Here is a 19,656-nt window from a genome sequence, read left to right on the forward strand (position 1 = left end):
ATATAACCCTAACTATACTCTTCACATACGCTAAGAAACCCATAATCTACTATTCACACAAACTTACTTCACCATTTACAAACACAAACACACACTTCCACTATTAATAAAGAGTTAGTGTTTATATTCACACTACTCTACCTACACACATTGGCAAATTAATAGTTATTTCTTTTCTAGAGTATTGGTTAGCCCTGAAAAGGGCTGTTTTGTTTGGAACTTCATGGACACCTGGTTAATGGTGGCACCTTCCAGGCCTGGCGCCACATACACATCTTATCCCCCAGTTACTTTTTACCTTTTGGGGGGAGAGAGCAGAGGCAGGATATGTCGCTTCAGAATCCCAATTTTCACTCTCTGGGATTCTGAAATTTTTTCTTCTCTCCTTTTCCTCCTCCTCTTCTTTATATCTTCTCTCCTCCTCTTCTTTTTTTCTTCTTTCCTCCTCTCTTATCCTTCCCTCCTCGACAATGGCTTCAGCGGCCAGTTCATTTAATATGCGCCTGGCATATTCCAGATGCACATGAAGTTCCAACAGTTTCTCCAGTTTCGTGTTCATTTTTGGTGTTGATCAATCAACAAGGGTAGCTGGACTGCCGAACGAGTTTCAATTTATACTGAAAGCGCGGACGTGAAGGAAAACATCCCCCTAATAACATAAAATTCATCTTACCTAGATCATTAACCAAAAAACAACAACAACAACGCGCGGACCTAAAAGAAACACTCACTCACTTTTTATGCTACCCATTACTATTTTAAAATTTTTATAAATCACTTCAATAGACTATCCACATAAGCAAAGCAATTCAATCTAACCCAAAATATATACCTCTAACAGCCAAAAAAACTAACATTATTTTAATCTACTATCCACACCAACCTATTTTACCACTTACAAACACAAACACACAAACACATACACTTCCACTATTAATAAAGAGTTAGTGTTTATATTCACACTACTCTACCTACACACATTGGCAAATCGATCGTTATTTCTTTTCTAGAGTATTGGGTAGCCCTGAAAAGGGCTGTTTTTTTGTTTTGCTATGGCATTCTTTTTTAGTTTCTAAGAATGCGATGTCCTCTGAGGATAGACTTTCTGGCAATAGGTCTGCTTCTTCGGAAAGAGAAGAAGAATTCTTTGGTGTCTATACGACAATCGACAAAGCCTCTGTCAGCTTCAGGTTGCTGCTGCTGTTGCTGTTGTTGCTGCTGTTGCTGCTGTTGCTGCTGTCTCTGAAGTCTGTACTTCTCTGTCCATTCTTCTTTCTCCCTGTTCATTTCTTCTCTGAAGAGCTCTTCTATCAGGTCTTCAGTGATTTTTAACATTCTCACATTCTCTATTTCTTCTGGCTTCGGTATCAGACTGTGTCTGACCCTATGCAAATTCACGTAGGCTTCGTTGAGCTTAGCTAGTTTGGAGCACATCTTCTTAGGAGGATGAGTCGACAATGGATGGCTAGACTGGGAACAACCCGGTTCTTAAAGTTAAAGCGCGGACGTGAAAGAAAACATCCCCACACGGTTTTCGAGCCACAACGTTCATGAGAGGGATAGTAAGAAATGAAAGAGCATCAATCCAACATTCTTATAGCTAAACAAAAGACAAAGGCATTTTTTTTCAAAACACAACATTTTTTATTCAAAAATCACTTAACACTAAACAACAACATTTCTAACATTTTTTAACAATAATCCAACACTATAACATCAAACAATTTTTTTCAAATCACAAACATTTTTTCTTCAAATACTAACTACTTTGAACAAGGCTGACAACGTTGTGAATGAAATTGTGATTTCCACTGTTGGAAATCATTAGGCCATTGATGGACACTACGTTTCCTAGCTTGAGACAAAAGATAAGCATAATGGTCACAAAACCATCGATCTACTTTCACATCGTTTCTAGCAGAAGAACGAGGATCGAAATGAGTCACTAAATGTTCTAAGGAATAGCCCAGGCTGCGATGATGCAGAAAATACACACAGTACTGTCCACACACCAAGGAATCTGTGCCTTGTAATTTCACGTTATTGAATCGGGTGGTTTGAGCATTTCTTCTCATAAAGTCGATGATATCGTCTTCCAAAGGGGGCAATCCGTACGAATCGAAATATTCCACACATCCTTCTTGAGGAAAGTAGACGGCTACCCAGTGGGTTCCTGGGAGATGACTGTCGTCCGTGTTGATCACGTAAGCTTGATGGTCTTTAGGTTTGCGATGAGGGAGTTCATCTTTAGCACAGACGACAGGATTCCAAGAAGCCGTATACGAACTGTGGTTCAAAAGGTAATAAAGTTCCCAGGTATCCATTGATTTGTGTGTGCTTTTTTCTTCTTCACAGGTAATAATAAGTTGTCAATTCGATCCTGACTTTTTGCTTGAAAATGTCTGACGAAGAAACGGTTATTCGTTCTGTTTCCTCACTCTGATTCAGGAGAGCTTCGATGCGATGGATCTCTTGAGTGGTTAATGGTGGACAAGAATGTTCACGCAAGTCTTTATACCACTGGTGCAACACGTCTTTGTTCGAGATGAGACTCCAAGCTTCGTCCAGATACTCGTCCAATTTTTCTTCTTGACTTAACATCAGGCATTTATCGTGTTGAATTTGACTGGGATGATCGTTTTGACATCCATAGCAATTTTTCTTGATCAATTCCGTCATTTTGTCGACCAAGTGTTTGGCAAAACAGGAGACTAAATGGGCTTCTTGTTCTGGCCATCTCGACTTCATCATGACAATTTCTTCGTCTTGGGATTCTCCTTCCACGGTCTCCTCACATTCCATGTCCAAAGTTTCTTCACTTTGTAAAGAGGGATAACAGTCTTCCATGGCTTTCTAATAGTCTAGAATGACTTCTCTCAAACTGTTGATTTCTATCGTATTATCGAATTCTGCATACAGGAGGACGTTCACCGTCTCTGTTAGATTTGTAGTAAACTGAAGTTCCACACGAATCTGACCTGATTTTATAGGGTGGAAATGTCCCTCGTCGCTGCCTTGGTCTGGAGTGAAATCAAAAGCCCACAAAGCGTAGCCTCCTGCATAATCTTCGTACGTAATGCCGTGACTGGTGTTGGTTCCTAACTGTCCGGTAGCTTCGTACAGGGACAAGTACGACCTCAAATAATTCCCGTCACCAAACTTAGGTTCTAAAGGCCGGGTACACAAGGTCTTGCCGTCGCGACTGACTTCAATCTTGGACACTTTGTAATGTTGAAACTCAAAAGGATTTTCGTGGTAGGCTCCGTTGAAGGCTGAATTCTTCACTAAACCAACAATCAAACGTTTGGGTAACTGTCCTTGGAACAGATGATCTTGGATCATGGATTGATGTCCAGCAGGAATGGTGAACGTTTTCACTTCCACACGTCGGATCGGATACTTGGCCGTCGTTCTGCTCAATGTTTGACTGATGTCGTTACCTACTTTAGGTAACACTTCCACACGACGCACGTAGAGTCTGGCTTCTAGGATTTTGGTTTTATAAGTGGCATTTTCTGCAGCCATCAAATGGAAAGCGGCACTGCTGCGATTCAGTCTCAGGCGGACATCCACCCCGTTCAGCAAATACTTTTCTTGCAACCACATGTCCAAATGCAAGCGATCCATCAGTTCTAAACTACGACTTCCAGCAATTTTCGCTCGTCGGTCTACAAATCCCTTTGAATGTGCAGCATCCGCAGCAAGTACAATAGCGTTGAACTTAGTTGCTGGGTCAGGTTTCCATACCACGCAAGCATCTAGATGAGTATTCTTGGCGTTTATTCCATACGTCAAGAGATTTTCCAGGTACGCTCGATAAGGGTAAGTATCCATGTTGCTGCTGACCAGTTTGTTATTCAAGTACAAGTCCACTTCGCTGAACAAGGAATGCATGAAATTGTTGACGGGAGCTACTGCATCAGCATTGTCTAGGTCATCGTTGTTCGCTTCGGTTACTTTGACTTTCAAGTACAGGTAACTGCTATTTAGATCGATGTAATCTTCGGGTTGTCCTTTGATTTCGAACTCGATGGGAGCAGAATCGGTCAAAGAGGAGATAGGAAGAAATTCCACCCATTGGGATTCTTGCATCGTCATCATGGTGGGGGGCATGGCAAACAGATCCAGTTCCGTCTTGGAACAGGCGCAAGACTCTCGGTGCATCATTTTTTCTGTGTTTCAATAATCGAAAACGTCTAAGTCTCGAACGGTTCTTCTTTTCTTGGCCTTTCTCGCTTGAAGTCTGGTGAAAGGGTGTTTTCTTCTTCGTCGTCTCTTTCTGCCTTGTCCTTGCTGAATGCTTGACTCGGTAGCGTGCAGGGCATTTATAGGTGTGTCTCGTCGGCCCAAAATGTCTTTGCCCGTTTGCAGCAAGACATTTTTGCCTGCCCTCATGAAGGCTTCTTTAGGGTTTTGTTTGTCGATGATGACATTTTGGAGAAATTCTTTGCCTTGTGTCAGTGCCGCATCTTTCAAGGCGTGCAATCCTCGTGTCACCATCGGTTTCAAGACTGGAGCCACCGAACGAAAGGCCGATTTTAACATGTCTCCTAAACCGTGTCCTCGCTGTCGAGCAACCCCTCGGTACACTGGATACATGACTTACTTACTTACGAGTCGTGAAAGAACCGTTTTCGAAAATGGAGTTTCACCGTGACTTTTCCTTTGGTGAATGGAATATCTTGTCCCAAATCTCCTTTTATAGTAATGTTGACCGTGTCCAAATACGACTTGCTGACCGGCAAATAGTGAGGATGGACAAATTCGCGGTGGACGTGGTAAGTGTTTCCACCTTCCTCGTCAGCGATTGTGGCAGAGTCCACTTTGAAAGGAATGACACGCAGTAACGGCACGGAGGTGTGTCCCACCACGTTGTATTCCACCACATCGGAATACACAAAGATCAAATTCAGTCCTTGGTTCAGTTCTACCGGGGTATGAAAATACTGGCCAAAAGACTCGTTGCTGTAAATGACGGTTTTTTCTTTTAGTGTTTGTTCTACTTTCTTCCTCATCTTTAAGTTACCACCCAACATGTCAAACAATTCATCACAAAAATAGAAACCCATGATTTTTTCTCCCTCAGGAAATTTCATCAGGAAGCGACGAGCTGTTTTGTGGTATTCCAGGGTGACAGCTTTGGACTTGAAATTCTTAAAAGCTTCCCCAAACACGCCATTAAACTTGGAGGCTATGGCGCTGACCAAATGTTGACCACTAAAATAATAGCCTGAGGGAATGAACAACTCATAGTCGGTCCACTTTGGATTGACTTTGTTTTGTTTTTTATGGGGATATTTGTTATTGTCATTCATCCACTTTTGCAATGGTTCGTCATAAACTTCCACCGTAAATTTACTTTGATCGTCAATGACATTCTGGACTTGGGTTGGGTGAATCATTTCCACTAAAGCCACTTCCCAATGGGCTTCGTGATCTAAGGGGATGGCCTGAGGTAATTTGGCCGTGTAACAGCACAACGTGTTGTTGGGAAACACCTCCATGGAACTGTCACTGGGTAAGGTTAAGTAAAATTGGTTTTGGTGACTCATAATTCCAGAGTTCTGTGGCTGTCCGAGGGGATATTACTGGACGTCAGAGGCGTGTCTCCGCCCAAAATGGGGTTCTGGTTGTGGTTGTTGTTGTTGGAGTGGTGACTGGCACTGGCACTGGACACAACGTTCCCGTTCGAGGAGAATTTCAGGGAGGGATTGGGAAGCAGGTAGCCGATGCAACTGCTCAATAAAATGGTCCACAATTGTTTGTCTCCTTGTTGCAAACTCAAATTGGCGATGGCTGCCCCGATGACACAATACACCACGAAGATTTGGCAGAAAAAGACGATTTGCGTTTTAGGCACACGTTCTCCACACCACACCCACAAGGGTTGTTTTTGTAAATCTTGCACAGAAGAACTAGGGGAAGAAGGAGTGGTCGACGTAGCTGCGTCTGCTGTGTGAAAGGGCATGATGGTCACTTCTTCTTTTTATAGTCGATGACTTGCGAAGCGTCGATCCAAGAATCGAAACTGGGTGGATATCCTTTCCAACGTACTTTGACTTCTTTGACACGTCGTTTGCCCACTTTACGGGTTCTGCGTTCGAGAATGCTTTCGATGTCGTACACGTCGTCTTCTTTTTTGGTGACACGTTGTAACTCGGGCAAATAAAACGTTCCTTTGAGTACTTCTCCGTTCATGTCTTCCAATTTATAGACGGCAGGATGACGGCCATGCACTCGTCCAGTGACGCGAAACAATTCGGTCGTCCAGTTAGGTAAGTAACCTTTGTCGAAAGTGCGTTTGGTTTTGCCAATGCGCACCCAATCTCCTACGGTCAACTCTCCACTTTTCTTGGGGACAGCCCTCGTCGGGGACGTACCAAACAGGCGCTCAAACACCAGCACTTCGTTGTCGGGAGTCACGTCTTGCGGGGCACGTCCGATGCTTCGATGGTAAGATTGGTTGTACGCTTGCACCAGGTGCGGTAAGATGTCGATGTACTTCAGAGTGTGGTGATGCGTAAAATATTTCCACATGCGTTCTTTCAAAGTGCGTTGAAAACGTTCCACGATGCTGGCTTTGGTTTCGGGATTCTCGGTGGTAAAAAAATGAATGTCACGTTTCTTTAATTCTTTTTGGAAAGCTTGGTTCAGAAATTCGGTGCCTTTGTCCGTTTGCCATCGAAGAGGGTGACGACCGCTTTGTTTCAACACCCGTTGCAGGGCTCGCACTAACTCGCTGCTGGATTTGGAAGTCAAGGGCACGACCCAGGCAAACTTGGAAAAGACGTCGATGACACAAAACAAATATTTGTAGCCGCGATTGTAGTTGGCCAAATGAGAGACATCGGCTAAATCGGCTTGCCATTGATGATCGATGCCTTCCACTCGGGTGCGACTTCTGGCAAACTTGCGTCGAATGGGTTTGTGTAAAGTGTAGGTAGCTTGTTCTTGTAACCATCGTTGTACTTGAGGTAAACGGAGACTTTTCAGTCGCGTTTTGGCAGCACGATACAATTTTTGAACTCCTGCGTAACCTGCAGGATGGGAGGGATCGTAGTAAATGCTGGCTAAGACTTTTTCCATTTTTTTGTGTTGATTGGTGTGTTAATAAGGCACCCACTCTTGGAAGAGGCTACTCTTTTTCTCTTGGGGTATTTTCTTGGATTGCAAGGCTTTGCGTGTGCGACCGGCAATAGGTGTCGAAGAGGAGGAGGATGTCTGAGCGGGGGATATCGGTTCTTGTTTCACTTCTGTCTTCACTTCTGTCTTCACTTTCTTTTTCTCTTGTGAGGAAGAAGGGGTGGCCATCATCTTTTTAATCCATCCAATTCTGGAGGTAGGTGGTGTTGTTAACTTGCGTAATTTTTCTGGTGGAGTTTGAAACCCTTCCTCTTCTTCTCCTTTTTCTGTCTTGGTCACGGGTACTGGTGGTACTGGTACTGGTACTGGTACTGGTGATGGTGCTGGACTTTTCATCAAGGTCTTAAAATCTTTCAGAGTGGGTAAAGCTGTTTCGTCTAAAGCTTTCTGGTGAAAGAGTTGCAGTCTTTGCAAGAGTTGACCGTACTTTTGCGATTTTTCTGTTTCGGACAAATCTTGGCGATCCATCAAGGATTGCAATTCGTGTTGTAACTGGGACATCTCGCTCAAATTGGGATTGGGAGGTAAATGCGGGGTGCGTTGTTCTTGCCACCGATGGTATTCCATCCATCGTTTGTAAGGCACTAAAGCTAGTTTTCGTCCTTCCATGGGGTTGTCAGGGGTCGATTCTGAGATCTTGGGACTTCCGAGGGCTTTTTATCTTGCTCCCACCAGTCCTCCCAACATGGTTCCCAAGACTCCTTTCAGTATGGGGCCTAACAAGAGAGGCAAAATGCCTCCACGTTGGACCAACATCTTCTTTTTTTGACGAATGGGAATTTTCTTTTGAACCATTTTCCGAAGAACGTGACGATGTTTGCCTAAGCATTGTTTCTGGTGTTTGGACAAAGGGATCGTACCTTTCAAAACGTTCAAACAACATTCGCACACGGTATCGATGACCTCTTTGGAGGCCGTTTGAATGAGTTTTTTTCGTAGGGGTGGAGAAGCTTTGGACAGGACAGATAACAGGTCCCCATGTTTGGCTAAACGTGGTGGCAGTCCTTTCCTTTTCTTTCCTTGGGGTTTTCTGGAGGGTGACATCTTTGAGTCTTTAGGAGCACCTAAAAACACTGATACCCTACTCGGTCACAGGCCTTTTTTATACTGGAACGCGTCGCCACTGATTGTCTTTACGTCGTATCAGTTTGAGGACAGGCATGACACGTCGTGCAGGGGTACGTAACGGACTAAATCGAGCCAGTTCTTGCTTGGACAAATCCAGTAAACTTTGTAACATGCCCGATCTTTCATGGACTTTGATTTTGGGAGAAGGTACTTTGTGAGCAGCAGCCACTGCCGCTAAATTGGAAGGTCCTGCCACTGGGGAAGTTCTTTTGGGGGTCATCAACGGAGAAGTTCTTGGTGTAATCAACGTCTCCAAGTACTCTTCAGTTCCTGGTGACATCAACGGAGAAGTGGACAAACGTGAGGCTACCGGAGACGTTGTGGCAGGTCGTGGCTTGCGAGTGTAAGGTTGCGTCCTGGCCGAAGTGCCTCTCTTGCGACTAGTTTTCTTCTTCTTCTGTGGACTTTTCTTTTTCTGGGGACTTTTTCTCTGTTTCTTTTTCTGGGGGCTTCTTTTCTTTTTCCGGGGTAATGGTGGTGGTGTCTGGTCAGAGGAGGGTCCTGCCACTGGAGAAGTTCTTCTTGGGGACTTGGTCTTTTTCTTTTTCTTCTTGGGGCTTCGTTGAACTTTTGTCTTGGGGATAACTTTGGGGGCATTAGGATCCCATCTTAAGAGTGAGCGAATGATGACCCCTCCTAGAGTACCGCTCCCTCCAGGTTTCAAAATGATTTGTTTTTTGGTTTGAGTGTCGATGCGGGGATCGGCCAGTTGGACCAAAGCGACTTTGTTTCGATCGAAAAAGCGTTGGGTTTGATGAGGAATCTGAATGATTCCTTGGAGTATTTGACGTGCCGTCACCGTGAACCATCGTAAGACTTCTTTGAGACTAGCTTCTAAGACACGAGCTCGTGTTTGTGGATCTTTTTCTCGACTGATGCCATACAAGGCACGAATCAATTTGACGGGAAGATGCGACTGAAGGGACGTCATGTTCACACTGTGTGAGACAGACGAAAAAGGGTCTGAGGTTTTTATAGATTTTTTTCATGGGGAGTGAAATGAAGTCGAGGACGGAGACGTGTACAGGACAGGCCCTCCGTCTTGGCACCAGTGGTGAAACAAGTGGGTACGAAATCGCAAATCCTCGGGGGTCGTAGGTTTCAAATCGACGAGTAAATAGGCGTGTGGAGTTTGAGTGGCATCGTCGTAGGCCTGAGTCAGCCAAGGCGTTCCTAACTGTTTGGCTAAGACTTGCACTTGCGATTTATCTCGAGGACTTTTAAACAAGACCACGTAATGCGCATTGAGACTGATGGTGCGATGGGCTTTACTTTGTTGAAACAAATTTTGGGTGATGTAAACGACACTGGCATTACGGTGATGCCCTTTGCGCGTGAACCACAATTTAATTTCTTCTTCGTCTTCTCCTAACATGTCGTCGAAAATGACCAAATGGGTTAGACGGGAGTCAGAGACGATGCCGTCGTCTTCTTTAGGAATGCCTTCCACAAACACGATGGAATCGCCTTGACTTTCTCGCAAAAGGCTGTACGCCGATTGCCACTCTTTGTAACACCACACGATCCGTTGAGGGGGCCGATCGATCAAATGATGTTTATGTTCGATCAAACGTTTGACGAATTCGGTTTTGCCAGAACCGCTAGGTCCAGCAATGAGCATGTTAAAGGGATGGCGAAGATACAAAGCCTCCCAACTGGCACGATCTAAGTGTTCGTCGATGACTTTGACAGTAGAGGAAGAGGGAGCAGAGACAGCAGAGGTAGCCATGGTGTGAGAAATGTCACTTGTGACACGAAAAACAAACAAGACAAGAGTTTATATACTTTTTTCAGAACACGTTTATTGAATGTTTCAAATATGAACACGAAAGACAAAAATACATACAACCCAAATAGTGATGTACAGGAATATAAAACACAGCAAAGCGATCAAAGTGGAATATAAACAAGTGTCTGTACAACATGTTTTGGGTAACGAAGATGTCCTAGGGACAGTGTGTAATGTTCTTACAGTCTCTACATGAGGTATTGTCACACAAGTGTCCTCCCGGAATGACGTTTCAGGCCTGTCCATGACAGTTCTGTCCTGAAGCGAGTGGTTGTTCTCGGTGACGGGTTCTTCTGGCACCGTCACTAACACAGGTTGAAAAGTAACTTTTTTCCTTGAACAACTCTTGTGCATACTGGGCCACTTCTTGGGTCCAAACCTCAAAACCCCCCTTTTTCCAGTCACGAACATCTGTCCAATGAGGGTGTAAGTCACAAGCTACACACACATCGTCATACACGTCTTGGGTAGCTAAAAGTTGACGAATCTTTTTTTCCTGTTGAGGTCGAGAAGTATCCAGATGAAACCGCAAGGCTTTGAGCAAAAGGAGTTTTTCGTGACCATTTAAGGCCATGGAGGTGGTAAGTACTGATCGTAAAGAGTCCACAAAGAATCGGATGGTAAACGAAATCCCAGAAAACAAGTCACTAAGACACACACCACTTGTCGTCCCAAATTGAATGGATACAATTCTTGTAATAATTGATGGTAATGATCCACGGTTTGAATATGGTCATTGAGTTCCTTCCACGGAATCTGTTGAATGATATGTGACATAATCCGTGGCATGGCAACTTGATTTTATAGTGTCTTTGTTTCGGAAGCAATAAAGGTAATTTCTAACCAAACACGTTCGTTCTCCAGTAGGGAATTTAAATGTTACATACTGTAACTGAAACGTCAGAGTTTGTCTAGATGTTTCGTCTTTTTCTAAGCAGATTCCATGTAACAAATGTTGGTAATCCTTTAACTCGTCTTCCTCAGTACGTTGCAGTAAGTGAATCTCCAAGTAACCAAAATTACGAACGTCTAGCCCATCATCATTCATATACTGAAAGTATTCAACAAGGTCTGACCAGTGAAAAAATTTCTGACGAATCAGTCCTCTTATACCATTCAGGTACCAGTGGTTAAAGATCTGGTGACGTAACGGATGCAATTGTTCTTTACGTTTCACTTGTATTTTCACCAGCTCTCGGTAAATCCTTTCTCTCAACTCCTCAGGCAAGCCCAAAATGTACTCTTGTAAAGTATCCATAATTATATACACTGTTTTTGGAATCGTTGGGTGGCGACCAATAGCCTCGTTTAACTTTGTGTCTAATGTAATATCCACTCATAATCAGTCTTCTTGTACTTTGGAACATAGCATAATTTAAAAACGGACGAATCACTTTGAGTTTGCGTTTCACTTGTATTTTGATCAGTTCTCGGTAAATGCGTTCTCTCAACTCCACAGGCAAAGCACGAATGTTCTCTAGCAAAGTATCCATGAATAGGTCATACTAATTCCTCTTTGGTCTGACACAAGAAATGTACTCTTTGCACAAACATGGTTTCACTTCAGTGTCGAATTTAAATCGTTGAGTCACTAATCTACACATTACAATTCGTTCAGAAGTTTCCTCTTTCACCAAGTTGACATTGTGTTCAAGATGTTGGTAATTCGTTAACTCTTCCTCTGGAATTCGATGCAGTACGTTTACAATGATGTAACTACAATCGTCCATACCAAACCAATCCTTTTTAAAACTAGAGGATCGTTGATCAATGTCTGTCCGATGGAACACTTTCAATTGAATCAATCCTTGTATAGCCTTCAGGTACCAGTGGTTCAAACACCGGTGACGTAACGGATGCAATTGTTCTTTACGTTTCACTTGTATTTTGACCAGTTCTCGATAAATGCGTTCTCTCAACTCCACAGGCAAAGCACGAATGTTCTCTTGTAAAGTATCCATGAACAGATTATTATGGTAAGAAGTTACTTCAATGTCTCGGTCCCACTAAGGGTAAGTAATGACAATTCGGTGACCATCGAGCATGTTCAACGTAGGCCGAATCTTGCGGTTCCCAGTGGTGAAGTGACACACCGCAACTGAAGCACTTGACTTTATCTCCTTCGCCCAAGTAGAAAAATCCGGCTCTGGCTAATTCTTCGGGGGTCGGTCCTCCCAGATACTTTGGCCATTTTCCTTTGAACGATTGAAGACGATTTTCAAAGTCGCAGTATTCCGACAAACGCACAGGGAACGAATATTCGTCTTTCACAGGTTCGTTTCGATGAGGGTTGAGTGACATGGGTAGGAGTTTGCTCAGGGCTGGATGACATCCGTAGGGGGGTAGACGTGAAGGTGAACATTCCCCTTTAAAACGAAACCCAGTAAAATGTCCAAGAGGACGAGCGGCATCACTTTCGCATCCCACAGGTTTGACACGCACAGCATCACTTTCCATGATAGGGGTAGGGGCACTAAAGTTCCCATGATGCTTTACGGCATCGCTCAGGTCACAAGGTACAGCATCGTACCCATCGCAAGGCTCACAATCGCATTCCACTTCCGAAGCCTCACACTTGAATTGTGCCTTTCTAAACAACTTGTTCTGTGTTTCTCTGAAAGTATTCATCTTGTTCGCTCGGTCTTGGTAGTCACAATGAACTATCGATTTTGCCTAGGGTTCCTTTTTATATACAGACCAATACCGACGTGACCGTACGGTAAGGTGAAATGATTGGGAAGTCGAACTCGCTTCTGGTATACAATTTGATAGATTTTTTCCAAGGGTCGACTGACGATGTGGTGAGTGGGTAAACGTACAATCTTGTTCGGTTGATAGGTGGTCACTTTAAAGTTTCCATCCTCTCCCGATTGCAAGGCTTCTTTCAATACCCCAAAGTTGACCACTCGACTGGTACGATAATTCAGAGTCAGTCCTTTCACTTTGCACGTCGTGTGCACTTCTCCTTGTTTGTCACGGTATTCGTAGCCGTAATTTTTGGGACCGCCACTGACGAAACTTAAAATCTTGTCGTCGGGATGCTCGTCTGTCCAGGCTCCTAAACGGTCTCCTTCGATGTTAGGGTGATGTTGAATTGGGTGATGGATGTAAATGCAACTGTCCGTGTCAAAGTACAGGACGCGTTCCCCTAACAGTTCTAAAGCCTCGTACAATTTTAAGCGAGCATGGGCTGTCACGTAAGCCGCAATGATGACATTTCCAAAAGGGTCGTCTTGTACAAAGTCCAGATCTTCTTCGTAATTGACCAAGATCAAATTCTCTCGAACGACGTCCACGTGTTTCATGTATTTGGTTTTGTCGTGAATCATCTGGAAGTAGCGGGAAGGTTCTGTCAAATATTCCGTCTTGGGTAAACACGGTCGCTGTGCCATTTTACCCCACAAGCAATTTAACATCACTTTGGCAAACGATCGCCTGCCTTCGTTTTTCTCGATGCGGTCTAAAGTGATGCCTTCTTGTTCGTAGTATTTCTCTTTGAATTGTATTTGGTCTTCGGGAGTGTGACACCAGGAAGGATAGCCGCTGGCTTCTTGCTTCAGTTTCAAAAAGGCATCCACGTAGTCTGCGAAAATGCCTTTCTGCGTGGGGTCACCCTTGCGGTACTGTTGTGTCTTGGGAAAGTGGCAAATTTCGTACACTTCTAACAGTTGGTATCCCATGTCCAGAGCTTTGAACAATTCCACGCTGACCCAGGTTCCCGTCAAGGCCCGTTCTTCCTGGCTGTGCTGACAAGCTTGGTCTTGGTTGCACGTTTCGGCACAAGTACGGCACAAGGGAAACATCAGTTTGCCTTGACAATGGTGAGGTAAGACGGGATGGTATAGGTTCGTGGGAGGCAAAACTTTACACTTGATCAAGCCTTCGTATTGTCGAATGTTTTTCAGGTCGATGTGTTCCGTCAGCAATTGCGGGTGCCCTACAGGAAAGCGACAATATTTACACACGTAGGGATACAGCGAACACACGTCCAAGTATTTGATTTCTTCTCCTTTCTCTTCGTCGGCTTGGTACAGCAAACAGGTGGCATTGGTCCTTCCTCCGTACAAACTATCCCTCGGGTTCAGCGGGTCCATGAACTGGTAACTTTCCACGAGGCGTTTAAACTCGGGATCGGTTTTCAAACGGTGATCGTACTCGTGTTCCCACATTTCCACCACTTGGTATCCTTGCTGTTCTAACTTTAGGCGTCGCTGACAAGTGTCCTGGTACAAGTCTTCCATGGTTCGTTGCAAAAACTGATTTTTAGTACCACGGTCAGGGTAACAGACGGGACATCCGTGAAATAAGCAACCGTTAAACTCGTACACGATCTTGGGGTTTTCTAAGTCCCAGCCATCGACCGAATACGTTCCGATGGTCTTTTCGCCCCCTCCGTTGCGGGCATGCTGAATCCACTTGTCTTCCTTGTCGCACAAGTAATGTAACCAACGTAGGGCTTTGACCGAGTATTGACGTTTGACAAAGTGGGTCGTTTGAGGACTGATGACAGCCACGGTGTTTTCAGGCATGAATCGTTGTCGATACACTAAGGAACACGCTTTGGCAATGGTGCAAGCTTCTTTCAAAGGATCCACCCCTCCGTGTTCCATGAACAGTTCTCGAAATTTTCCACAGCAACGCCGTAAAATGTCCACGTCGGAACGACAATACTTTAGCATTTCTTCCTGAAAGTCGAAAGGGTCCGAGGCGTGAATCTGGTACCAAGCGTAGAAAGCTTCTCGTTGTTCGGTACGCATGTTGTCGGGGTCGTAATAGTGAGCCTCTGGTAAATGGGGTAGAACGACATGTTGATTGGCTTCCGTATTGAAAAAGTGTGGAAAGTACCCTTTAGCCATTTCTGTCATTCCAAACGTTTTAGGCATTCGACTCAAAGGCATGGCCAAATAGCTCATCGAATCTTTAAACTGTACTTGTCCCACTTGCATGAAAATGATTTTGGCTCCGTTCAAAGTCACTTTAGGACGCTCGGTGCCTTGTTCCGTATAGTATCTGAGAAGAAACTGTCCATCGTATCCGGAGAAATTGTGAGCCATCACCGTGGCATGATGATGACAATCTCCGTAACGTTCGATGTCCTCTTGGCTCCACGTCTTGTCGACGGGGTCTAAGACCCATTGGGCAAAATCGGCTAACGTGTTTGGTCCCCGAAAGATTTTTTCACGCCCTCCGGGTATCTTGCTGCAGTGAGGGCAATGACTGAAGATAGGTTCTTGAATGCACTTCTCGCACGCTCGATGAGCCACGCAGAAATTAGGAATGTGAATGCCGGTTTCTTGCATGCATTCGAAATCGAAAAAGATGAAATTGCCTTTCTTCTTGTGACCGTCCTCTTTCTCTGGTGGGGGTTGGTATTTTTGCACGTAACATTGGTGTTCCAAGTCCACGATGTGGTGACAAATGTGACATTTTTTCTTTCCTGAACATACGTGTGCCTTGGTATTATTGGTACGTATGACTTGTTCACACGTAGAGCACAATCTCAGCAGTTGACAAGCGCATTTCTTCTGTGAACCTTGCGTTTTCAGATGTTGTTGGTAACAGGTAGGGCTGACAAACGTGCGCAGACAAGTGGAACAAGGCACTGGTTCTTCGATCAGACAGGGTGAAGAGGCCAAACATCCTGTGCATTTCGATCCACAATGCTTGTGTTGCTCTCGATTGTTATAACCATGGTCACATTTCTCACAGTAATAACTGTATTTCAGGAATCCGGTGATACTGGTAATGGTATCGAAATGTTCAGCGTGATGATAAAGATGAATGTATTTTCCGTCCTTAAAGTCTTGGCCTCGAAACAACAGAGGTCCGCGCACTTCTTGAGGGTGCACTTTCAAGGTGTAGCGTGGAGCTAGGGCATCTTGCAATTTTTGCATCTCAGGAATGCCACAGGGTGTGTCTTTGGACAGTCCGGCTTGTTGTAACAGGAGTTCTGCTTCGTTTCGTTGTTTGGCTCGATCGGATCGTTGAATAGTGTCCCAGGTTCTTTTCCATTCTACCGTGTCGTTCTTGTTGGCATAGGTTCGTCCCACCACGATGGCACGGGCTAAACACATCTGGTCATGAGAGTTGTTAATTCGGACGAGACTCTTTTTGGTGTTGCGAAGGTCGTCCACCAATAACATCTTTTTGCGTCCTGTCCCTTGAGGAGGAGATACGTGGGTCATGTCCAGTGTGGCTTTACCATCGGTAATGTCAAACTGATCATTAGATTGTTGTACGTGTTGAATCTTGTCCATGACTTTGGAAGCAGTCAATTCTGCAGGGGTGCTAAACTCGATCCAAACAGGGGATTTCAAACCGTCGTGTTGTATGGAAAGTCTCAAGCGATCGTCTTCTTTGGGTTGACATTGTCGCTTGAGTGCAGTGAGCAAAGAATCCCACACCTCAGTGATGAACACTTCTGCTTTCTCTAACGGCACTTCAGCCTTGAAATCTTTAAACTTCACCGTGTATTTGTAAGCCGTGGTTCTAAATTTTCTAGAGGAGCGCTTTTCCGTCTCTCGAATGGAATAGTACTTTTCAGGGTTGACTAAGGGTGGTGAACTTGGTTTAGAGGGTTGGGATTCTGGTTCACTCATGTCCTCTTCAAAATCACTGGCATGAATTTGTGCCAAGATTTCAGCCCTGGTACGAGGCGATAGATCACGTTTCTGCCTCTTACTTTCTTCTTCTTTCTTCTCGAATGAATGGGATCGTTTCATCTTGAAAGCAAAAAGTCAAATGACTCAAGTTCAAACACCATAAACTACTTTATAGTCATAGCAGACCAGTGTATATAAAAGGGTGTGTGTCTTGTCCTTTCACTATTCATTTCACTCTCAAGCCGAGCACAACGATGGAAGAGACTGACCAGATGGAACGTTTCGTTAGAGCTTTGCGAGGGGTCATTAGAAAATTCTCTTCAGACCAGCCGACAGACTACTCTCCTTCCTTTCGAGATAAAAGTCAAGATACTTGCTATATCTGTCAGAAGAAAGGGCATTGGTCTTCAGAGTGTCCAGACCGTCAAAAAAGAACAAAAACAGGGACTAAAAAAGACAAAAGTCAAGATACCTGTTATTATTGTAAAGAAAAAGGACATTGGTCTCCAGATTGCCCAAAAAAGAAACAAGAGGAGTCAGAAGAAAAGAAGGATTCTTCAGAAGAAGAGAGGGATTCTTCAGAGGAAGAGAGGGATTCTTCTGAGGAAGAAAGAAGACAGGTGAAGACAAAGAAACAGGAGAAAAAAAGAAGAAGGGAGGAAAGCGAGGAGGAAGAAGAAGAGGAAAAGAGTGTGACGGTGAAGAAATTCAAAAAACAGAGAGACTAAACAAGGAGAAAAGAAGAAATCAATGAACTTTTTATTATAGTGTTGTGTTGTGAATTGTGAATTGGATTGTAAAAAATGGAGAAAAGAATAAATGAATGATATAAGGTAAGAGTCTTTGAGTTTTGATTTTAAAATAAGAAGCTACACTCACGCACTCATACACAGACACGTACTATAAGGGTAACATGGGTGAGTTTTTTTTGAGTTATTGGCAAATTGAAATTGTATTTCTTTTCGAGAAATGTGGGTGGCCCTGAAAAGGGCCTTTTTTTCTTTATGGTGCAGGGGTGAGTTTAAGCAATCAATTTTAACTGCCTTATGCCTTTGCCACGGCCAAGGCCTACTTCTGAACTGCGTAATGCTGATGATGATTGGGTTGAAATCACTAAGTGTGGTACGGTAGGCTTAGTCACAGGGTTGACATGTTTGGCTCGGGAAGGTCGTATTCTCTTCGGTCGTGATAATGAAGTCTGATACATTTGTTTCAGACTTCTTAACTCCGCTAAAATGTCCAACAGTACCGTGACCGTTTGATTTTCACCCTCTTGTTTCTTTGCTGCTACTACTTCTTCTTGCTGTTGCTGCTGTTGTTTTTTTCTTACCTCTTCTTCTTGTTGCTGTTGCTGTAGGAGAAAAGCCTGTTCCGCTTCCTTTTGTCGTTGTATAAATTTCTCCAATTCTTCTTTTTGTCTCTGTCTAAAATTTTCCACTTGCGGTAATGAAGAAGGTAACGCAGGTTCCGGAACAAATTCTTGCGAGGAGAGAAAATCCACAAAATCCCAATTCACTTCTTCTGAAAGTAAGTCCGAGTTCCCTTGGGCAGTCTCTCCTGCTGGTGCACCCCAATGGATCGTTTTCTGAGTTTCCGTCATGTTGAATCACTGTCGCATAGATTGACTGCACACAAGCGCTAGCGAATCTATATAGACTACGTGACGTCACATACTGCACTCTTACGATTGGATGCGGGCTGACTGAATTCTGTAACGCGTGTTTGGATTGGTGAATGAACTCAATCCGTTTCAATCCTTCCTGTCCCTATAAATAAGCGCCGTTCACTGCATTGATTCACCTATTCTCGGAGCCTCAACATGTGGACAGACGTTGAATCTTCAACCCTTGTGTCAACAATGATGTTCAGGACGGACATGCTCATGTATGTCCGATCCAAGTGGACCGTTGTCCACAGGACCAACAGCAGCCTGTGGATAAGAAGAGTCTATATAGAGAGACAAGGTTGCCTCAAGAGGACTCTGATGTATGGCCCTGCTGTAAGACGAAGTTTGAGGAAAAGAAGATGTCGCAAATGCCCTCTATGTTAAGGGCATATTAACATAAACCAAAGGCCCTTTTCAGGGCCAGCCATATTTCTCGAAAAGAGATAGTCTTTTGAATTGCCTACCCCTTTTTTAAAAAATTTTTTTTAAAAAAAAATCCCATGTTAAATTCCCCTTGTCCCTAAACAAGCCCAAACTCTATTCCCATGTTAAATTCCCCTTGTCCGTAAAGTGCCCCACGATTTTTCTCCATGTTAATTCCCCTTGTCCGTAAAGTGCCCCACGATTTTTCTCCATGTTAATTTTCCATTGTCCGTAAAGTGCCCCAAGGGGTCTTGTAATGCTAATTCCCATTGTCCGTAAAGTGCCCCCCTTCACTACTTACAGCCACTGTTTGAAGTTCATGGTCCACTTATATTTTCAGTGACATTTTTGTACAGATTAATTATAGGAAACCACATCTTTCAAAGGAAGTTTTTCACATCGGTAAATGTGGAAGTTGTAATTTGATTGGTGAATCAAAAGGTCAACAGAACATGTCTTTTTATCAGCATCTTTCATGTGTCTTTTATTTTAGAGATCTCAGTTTTAATCGGATTGCTGAGTTAATGATATAACTAGTTACATCATCTATAAGAAAAAAATGTATTTGAAAGGAAACTTTTTAAATACCTGTTTTTTGTTAATCTGTATATTTTTTTAGGTTGTACTGTTTGCTAAATTATTTTGTGAATCATTGCAAGTGTAAAACAATAGTATGATACACCCAGAATTATTTAGTGCCTCCTTTTGCTGACAGATTTTGTCTAGTGTAAACATGTGTTTTGATAACTATAATTTTTACTAAAATTCTAATTTGTGAGCGTTTTTGTTTTTAGAATCTTCAACCCCGTGATAATTAACTGCCTCATTCGTATTTCATCTATATTTTGATGCCGTGATAACATTTTATCCAGTTTCTTTGCTCAGACCTTTTGCTCTTTTTAATA

This window comes from Sinohyriopsis cumingii, chromosome 1 (genome assembly GCF_028554795.1).
Source record: "Sinohyriopsis cumingii isolate HCF-2022 chromosome 1, ASM2855479v2, whole genome shotgun sequence".
Classification (NCBI taxonomy): domain Eukaryota; kingdom Metazoa; phylum Mollusca; class Bivalvia; order Unionida; family Unionidae; genus Sinohyriopsis; species Sinohyriopsis cumingii.